We start from the raw sequence: 8,787 nt of genomic DNA on the forward strand, positions 1-8,787 counted from the left end.
TAGTGCTCTTTAGTCATCTTATGCTCCACTGTGCCCCAGCCAACAAGACTATAATGCTACAGAAAGAGAATAAAGTACACTGTGTACCAGCCAACAAGACTATAATGCTACAGAAAGAGAATAAAGTACACTGTGTCCCAGCCAACAAGACCGTAATGCTACAGAAAGAGAATAAAGTACACTGTGTCTCAGCCAACAAGACTATAATGCTACAGAAAGAGAATAAAGTACACTGTGTCCCAGCCAACAAGACCGTAATGCTACAGAAAGAGAATAAAGTACACTGTGTCTCAGCCAACAAGACTATAATGCTACAGAAAGAGAATAAAGTACACTGTGTCCCAGCCAACAAGACTATAATGCTACAGAAAGAGAATAAAGTACACTGTGTCTCAGCCAACAAGACTATAATGCTACAGAAAGAGAATAAAGTACACTGTGTCCCAGCCAACAAGACCGTAATGCTACAGAAAGAGAATAAAGTACACTGTGTCTCAGCCAACAAGACTATAATGCTACAGAAAGAGAATAAAGTACACTGTGTCCCAGCCAACAAGACTATAATGCTACAGAAAGAGAATAAAGTACACTGTGTCCCAGCCAACAAGACTATAATGCTACAGAAAGAGAATAAAGTACACTGTGTCCCAGCCAACAAGACTATAATGATACAGAAAGAGAATAAAGTACACTGTGTCTCAGCCAACAAGACCGTAATGCTACAGAAAGAGAATAAAGTACACTGTGTCTCAGCCAACAAGACTATAATGCTACAGAAAGAGAATAAAGTACACTGTGTCCCAGACAACAAGACTATAATGATACAGAAAGAGAATAAAGTACACTGTGTCTCAGCCAACAAGACTATAATGCTACAGAAAGAGAATAAAGTACACTGTGTCCCAGCCAACAAGACTATAATGATACAGAAAGAGAATAAAGTACACTGTGTCTCAGCCAACAAGACCGTAATGATACAGAAAGAGAATAAAGTACACTGTGTCTCAGCCAACAAAACTATAATGATACAGAAAGAGAATAAAGTACACTGTGTCCCAGCCAACACGACTATAATGATACAGAAAGAGAATAAAGTACACTGTGTCTCAGCCAACAAAACTATAATGATACAGAAAGAGAATAAAGTACACTGTGTCTCAGCCATCAAGACTATAATGCTATAGAAAGAGAATAAAGTACACTGTGTCCCAGCCAACAGGACTATAATGCTACAGAAAGAGAATAAAGTACACTGTGTCTCAGCCAACAAGACTATAATGCTACAGAAAGAGAATAAAGTACACTGTGTCCCAGCCAACAAGACTATAATGATACAGAAAGATCTGGTAGTGAAGAAAAGGGACTTAGAAAAAGCAAAAGCTACAAAACAATATAAGTTGGTGACTCCACCCCAAAAATGGATTGGTATAATTCTATTTCCCTACTTCTAAATAATAGTTTCCCAACTCCGGTCTTCGAGTACCCCCGACAGCACACAATTTTGTTGTAGCCCCAGATAGAAAACACCTGATTCAACTTATTAACGGCTTGATGTTTAGTTAATAAGTAGAATCAGGTGTTCTTTGCTTTAAAAAAAACCTTTACTGTTTCGAGTGCTCAAGGACCGGAGATTTTTTAAATCTCATATTCAGCTTAGTACACAATTCCACACAGAGCAAAGCTGGGCTGCTTCATGAAAGTGGATGAGAGGAGGAGTGTATAGTGTGGAGAGACTCTTAGAGGTTCTTTAAGCCTGCGGTCTATTGTGCAAAATGAAAATGTGTGATGGCGCAGCTAGACGAGAGACAACGATTGATTTAATCAGCCTCTGATCTCCCCCACTTCCTCGTCTGGCCCAGCACCACTCGAATACAAACCAGGAATGCACTGTCCTCACCTTCCCATTAATGCAATTGTGTTGGCACCCTCTCCAGATAATGACTTCATGATGAAGCATCGTGGAGAGCTGGTGAAGGACTGTGTTATTCTCTTAAAAATGTCCACCAACTGTGCCTGGCTGGCTGGCTGGCTGGATGGCTGGCATTGGCTGTCTGGCTGGATGGCTGGCCTTGGCTGTCTGGCTGAATGGCTGGCATTGGCTGTCTGGCTGGATGGCTGGCATTGGCTGTCTGGCTGGATGGCTGGCCTTGGCTGTCTGGCTGAATGGCTGGCATTGGCTGTCTGGCTGGATGGCTGGCATTGGCTGTCTGGCTGGCATTGGCTGTCTGGCTGGATGGCTGGCATTGGCTGTCTGGCTTGATGGCCGGCATTGGCTGGGTGTCATTGGCTGGCATTGGCTGTCTCTCTGGCTGGCATTTGCCCTTTCCTTTACAATTGTAATTGCTCGCTGTTTGACCAGACAAGTGTCAAGTTCAAGTTAAATATCAATAGACCCCGCCCCCCAAAGCATCATTTCATTTTTAAAAGCATGTGTGGTCTGACGTCTTCACTGGGCTTCCTTTCTCCCTGCAACTGTCTGCAACAATGTTGAAAGCCATCACCACAGACCTAGTAACACTGACAGTCACAGAACATCATCAGTATGCGGAAGCAGCATGCTCTCATATCTAAACAAGAGGAACAAGAGAGACTACTTGAATGTAGAGAACAACTTGACCAAGAACAGAACATTATGAAAAACTAACCAAAATGAGAACAACAGCCCCAAAATGTCTTCTCTAAGGTTAATGGCAATACAGCCGTTTGGTCTAATTGTCTAATGCCAACCAAGGAAGAATCATTCTGGCGTGTAGAGAAGTCAAAGCATTAGCCCTCAGCTACTGATTGGATTTCATTTAATTCGGACAGACTTTCTAATTAGGGAACCACTGTATAAATAGCTGGGACATCATCATGGAACTTGTTTAGTTCCATTCTATTTTAGTTTTCTTCTTGAGAACCAAGACCGAGGGAACATTGAATGTTTATTGTGCCTGAGGGAACATTGGCCGTTGATTGGGCCTGCCAGGGTATTCTCAGAGCAAGAAGAGGGTGACTGCATGGGTAAATGTCCTTGTGTGGCTTCAAACTTTTACCACAGTCATTTAGCAGACAAGTTTATCCACAGTGACGAACAGAACTATGAACATTGATACATATATAGTACCATATTTAGTACCATATATAGTACGTGGCAATTGAACCCACAACCCTGATGTTACCAGCAGCATGTTCTAACCCACTGATCCATAGTGTCTACATGGAAGGAATCCAGAAAGGAGCTCTCCTAGAAGGTCACGTCAATATGTCCCCGGGTCATCCCTGATTATCTGGACCAATTACGATTTTGCAGGTGTGCACATCTTTCAGATTTCACATCTCTCCTCCCAGAACCTAATTGGGTAGCTGGCAGAATTTTGCTCTGGGTTGTCAAGATTATTATCCAATGAAAACCTTACATTCCCTTAGCAATAAGATAAGATCATACACCTGAAAGTGAACTGTCAAAAAGGACCAAAATGAAATCTTCATCAGTTCTTTAGTAACGTAATCTTTTGAAGGAGAAGTTTTAAGGCACGCAAAATGTATTTTGTTATTTGAAGTGGGATATTAGAGTGTTAAATCATAGTCCATGTTACCTTTAGATCCTATACTGAAGGACAGACTACCCTATACCAAGAACATTCATGAAAGTAGCAGAGTGCCAGTAGGCACCAATTATAAAGAGCAATAGTCCTGCATGATGAAACAGTTTGAAGATACTGTACATTGGTTCAATTATGAAAAGCCCAAAGCTTATTTAAGTTTCCAGTAACACAAACTCATTCCAAAACATTAACTCATTAATCCCGTACTCCCAATCACATTACCTGTGAGTCTACATTAAGCCGTCCATATTGATACATACAGATGAATTCAATTCATCTGTAGACTATACAGATTGGAATTGACCTTTTGTCAATTGTCCCTGTTACATCAAACCCCAAATGGCAGTTTCATCATTCAAATCATAACAAAAGAAAACCACCAAGCAACCAGCTTCCTAAGTGATATTTTAGTCCTATTCCCTATGTAGTTAACTACTCCTGACCAGTTCCCTATAGGTCCTGGTCAAAAGTAGTGCACTAAATATGTATTAGGGCATCATATGGTTATATAGTTACTCTCTATTCTCTCTGCCAGTGTTGGTCCTTTCTACGGGCGTCTGTCAACCACGTAATTACCTGACAAACTGGCCAGTCAAATGTCACAGCCACAATAAGACAGTAAATAAAGGTAGCCCATTAAAAATGTAACACTTCTCATTAGCTTCCAATAAATACCCCGGGCCTGACTCCGTGTTACCTTCTCCCTGTGGACTGTTATGGTGCCGTGCCATGAATATCATGGCCCTTATTTCATTCCCACTTGCCCGCGGCCCGCTTGATTCCTGGAACCAAGCGGGATATCCAGCCTCATTTGATATCTGGTACTGACCTTGAACCAAGTAGGCCGGTGGGCGGGGTTACAAATAGCCGTACTCAATGATTGGCCTCACGCAAAGATGTCACAGTGCTGTGTATGTTGTTAATACTCATGCACGAGTCACTGGCTCCATTTTTAAAAGAGAAGGTCAATCTGACTACGAACGGTAAAGCTACACTAACAAATACCTCTAAAGCTAATGACGGAAGCAACAAATTGGTCATTTGGAGATGTCCAAGCTCTTTTAAACATCTGGGCAGACTCCAGCATCCAGAGGCAACTGGATTCTTCCACCAGGAATGTAAAGGTCTTTAAAAAAATATTGGATACGTTAACCTATAAAACAGTCGACATTGTGCTTGGATGCAACCAGTGACCGTCTAGTGGAGAGACGCTGGATTGCACATCACTGACAGCATTATTTAAAGCCATGATAATAATGAGCAGCGACGATCAGCATGGTAATACATAGTCATTTGGTTAAAAACTATCTAGCTAGCTACCAATGTCTTTAGCGTAGCTAGCTGTAACGTGTGAGAGTGAGCATTGCCCAAGACGTGAACTGATATCGTGTTACATAAACATCCTTGGAAGCACAACACCGTGGACATAGATACATGTTTGACTGAGTATTCAACTTTATTTGATTCAAAACAAACATACTTATACTTTTCAAAGGACATTCCTGAACCTGTGGCATCAGAGGAAGCTGTGAGCTCGAACGGTGAAGACACAACCTCAGAAATCTGCACCCCCAGACACCCAGGGTCCATCGAAACAATCAATGATACTACAACCGCTGAGACCTGCACCCACCAGACACTCAGGGTCCATCTAAACAATCAACACTACTGCAACCGCTGAGACCTGCACCCCCAGACACTCAGGGTCCATCTAAACAATCAACGCTACTGCAACCGCTGAGTCCATCGAAACGATCAACGCTACTGCAACCGCTGAGACCTGCACCCCCAGACACCCAGGGTCCATCGAAACGATCAACGCTACTGCAACCGCTGAGACCTGCACCCCCAGACACCCAGGGTCCATCTAAACAATCAACACTACTGCAACCGCTGAGTCCATCGAAACGATCAACGCTACTGCAACCGCTGAGACCTGCACCCCCAAACACCCAGGGTCCATCTAAACAATCAACGCTACTGAAACCGCTGAGACCTGCACCCCGATGAGCCAAGGGTCCATTCTCGGTTGGTAAACAGTTCAACGTCAATTGATTGCCATGTTCACTTGTTTAGCCCTAATCACACAATTTAGCTGTCTTCAACAAGGGTGGGCAATCTCATTCACAGAGAGCTTTTGTCATGGCAGGGTTATGTTTCTAAACGTTATTCAAGGAGACAGTCTGAATCTAGGAATCTATATATAAAACTCACACTGATTCAATTAATTATATTATGACCCAAGACCTTATATTATTTGCATCATTTGTGTATCTGGTTGGTTGATTTGGTTGGCCTCACACTGGCCTTTGTGGATAAGATTTCTTCAATTTGATGAGACAATTCATGGTTGGAGAACAAAAATGCACTCGCACTGGCTGCCCTCAGGTTAACTTTGGTGTCTGTACCTTATTATTCCTGGACTGTACACCTCATTACTCAGGTTAACTTTGGTGTCTGTACCTTATTATTCCTGGACTGTACACCTCATTACTCAGGTTAACTTTGGTGTCTGTACCTTATTATTCCTGGACTGTACACCTCATTACTCAGGTTAACTTTGGTGTCTGTACCTTATTATTCCTGGACTGTACACCTCATTACTCAGGTTAACTTTGGTGTCTGTACCTTATTATTCCTGGACTGTACACCTCATTACTCAGGTTGACTTTGGTGTCTGTACCTTATTATTCCTGGACTGTACACCTCATTACTCAGGTTAACTTTGGTGTCTGTACCTTATTATTCCTGGACTGTACACCTCATTACTCAGGTTAACTTTGGTGTCTGTACCTTATTATTCCTGGACTGTACACCTCATTACTCAGGTTAACTTTGGTGTCTGTACCTTATTATTCCTGGACTGTACACCTCATTACTCAGGTTAACTTTGGTGTCTGTACCTTATTATTCCTGGACTGTACACCTCATTACTCAGGTTAACTTTGGTGTCTGTACCTTATTATTCCTGGACTGTACACCTCATTACTCAGGTTAACTTTGGTGTCTGTACCTTATTATTCCTGGACTGTACACCTCATTACTCAGGTTAACTTTGGTGTCTGTACCTTATTATTCCTGGACTGTACACCTCATTACTCAGGTTAACTTTGGTGTCTGTACCTTATTATTCCTGGACTGTACACCTCATTACTCAGGTTAACTTTGGTGTCTGTACCTTATTATTCCTGGACTGTACACCTCATTACTCAGGTTAACTTTGGTGTCTGTACCTTATTATTCCTGGACTGTACACCTCATTACTCAGGTTAACTTTGGTGTCTGTACCTTATTATTCCTGGACTGTACACCTCATTACTCAGGTTAACTTTGGTGTCTGTACCTTATTATTCCTGGACTGTACACCTCATTACTCAGGTTAACTTTGGTGTCTGTACCTTATTATTCCTGGACTGTACACCTCATTACTTCTGCCTATATATTTTCCCAGGGAAGAGAAAACACTGCGAGCACAACCAGCGAATACCTGAACTTCATGAGGGAGACCGAGGCCACATACCTGGAGACACTAAGCCCAGCATCAGCAGCAGAATCACCACCTCAATCAGCTGTGTGAAGAGGAGGCAACAGCCAGGGCAGCAGCCGGGACAACAGCCTTGACAGCAGCCGGGACAGGAGCCGGGACAGCAGCCGGGACAGCGGCCAGGGACAGCGGCCGGGACAGCGGCCGGGACAGCGGACAGCTTTGGCAAAAAATGCATTCAATGACTACATATTTCTACATTTCTATGTAATACCGTATTGAAATATATTTCTAATCTACAAATGAAATACTATCAACAAAATTAGAACAAGCAAAGCTGATTCCCATTGTAGCTGAACACCTACCTAGGTGTTAGTCTTTCAATTTCATTACCATCTATACAGAAGGGGACATCTTAGGAATAATGCTGTACTGTAATGTAAACTTGGACCCAGCCAGATATAGAGAAGTGGCTGACAAGAAGAAGAGTGGCTGGGAGAGGGAGAGGGAGAGGAGTACGTATGCATGGTGGAAAAAGACTGAGAGGAAGATCAAGAGCTGTACTCAGATGAGATTAGGGCCACTATAATTGAACATGTAATAAATCATGATCTATCAATGAGAGAGGCTGGTCTGAGAGTGCAGCCAAATCTGCAACGCACAACAGTGGCATCTATTGTGAGAAATTTCCGGCAAAACAACAGGTAAGATGTGCATTCTGCAAGGGCATCTGACTGAACTGCACATTACAGATGTCAATTGAGCAAAGCCTCCAAACCCACTTGTGTGTAATTGTTTTTGTATTTCTGCTTAGGAGCCAATGGTTACCTCCCACAGAAGGAAGAGATAGGATTTTCACTGCTGTGCAGGAAACTGAAATCATTGATATGGTAATCAAAAACAATGGCATAAAACTCACAGAGATTCGGGACACTGTTGGCAGACAACATTACATTTGGAAATATTCACAATGTAAGCATAACAACTATTTCTAGAGTCCTGAAATTTCTAGAGTCCTCAATTCAGGATGAAGAAGTTGTACACTGTCCCCTTTGAGAGGAACGAGTCAAGCAACTCAGGAACCAATATGTCCAGGTAAGATGACTATAAAATACAGAACTGGTTTTGAACAAAACCAAACAGGGCAGAGGCACACAATGGCACGTTTTAAGGTATAATGTAAACTACCGTAATAGCCTAACTCTTATGTTGCCTTGTGGATTTATTTTAGAGAGTCATGGAGATTGAAGCCAGGCAAACACCCCACATATTCATCTTTGTGGATGAGGCTGGTTTCAACTTGGCCAAAACACGGTGGTGAGGAAGGAATGTGATTGGGAGCCACAGTGGACCAGAGGGGTGACAACATCACAATGTGTGGAGTAATATCCTGTGATGGATTTCTGTACACAAACCGCTAATTGGGCCATACAACACCGAGGGTCTCATTTCATTCCTGGATGACCTCTATGGAAGGGTTGTGCCAGGTGAGGAAAGGGTTGCAGTGAGGCGAAATCTGCCAATGTTTGTAATCGTAAGGGACAATGTGGCATTTCACCACTCCCATGTAGTCTCTATTCCTCAACCCCACAGAGGAATTATTTTCCTCCCACCTTACTTTCCATTCCTCAACATATAGAGGTATTCTTTTCCTCATGGAGGAAGGTTTATGACCACCATCCACATGATCAAATGTCCCTCCAGGATGCAATGAAT

The sequence above is a fragment of the Oncorhynchus clarkii genome, chromosome 12, assembly GCF_045791955.1.
Source record: "Oncorhynchus clarkii lewisi isolate Uvic-CL-2024 chromosome 12, UVic_Ocla_1.0, whole genome shotgun sequence".
NCBI lineage: Eukaryota > Metazoa > Chordata > Actinopteri > Salmoniformes > Salmonidae > Oncorhynchus > Oncorhynchus clarkii.